The sequence below is a fragment of the Charadrius vociferus genome, unplaced genomic scaffold (assembly GCF_000708025.1).
Source record: "Charadrius vociferus isolate BGI_N301 unplaced genomic scaffold, ASM70802v2 scaffold794, whole genome shotgun sequence".
NCBI lineage: Eukaryota > Metazoa > Chordata > Aves > Charadriiformes > Charadriidae > Charadrius > Charadrius vociferus.
Window position 1 is genome coordinate 63,105 of NW_009647837.1, and position 383 is coordinate 63,487.

General features: G+C 64.5%; 1 protein-coding gene across 1 annotated transcript in view; it reads right to left on the minus strand.

The window, feature by feature from the left end:
* The window catches only part of MYO1A (myosin IA), a 16,773-nt gene that overhangs the window by 14,362 nt on the left and 2,028 nt on the right, over positions 1–383 (minus strand). The gene's annotated exons all lie outside the window — the stretch shown is intronic.

The following is a 383-nucleotide window of genomic DNA, read 5'->3' on the forward strand; positions in this document are numbered from 1 at the left end:
CAGCCCTGCAGCCAGCAGCACCCAAGGGCTCCCACGAGAGACAGTGCTGCTTTTGCCCCCCACACTCCACCCGTCCCTCACCTGTCTTTTACAGAGCAGCCGTGTTCCCCGGGGTGACCTTCACCCTCATTTTACAGCCCGGGCACAGGGCTATAAACCCAGCCCCGCTTATCGGTGCCCGGGGAAAGTTCACGAGTGAGGAGGTGGGAAAGGATGGGGCGAATGGGGTGACGGAGATGGCTCCATCAGGATCTGCCCCACCGCCAGCAGCTGCCGGAGAGGATGGCAGAGCCTCCCGGGGGTCTCTGAAGCCTCCCCCCACGCGGGGCACCAGCACCGAGATCCCCAAGTTACTGCGTGTGGGACCCCAGGGAAAGCACCCC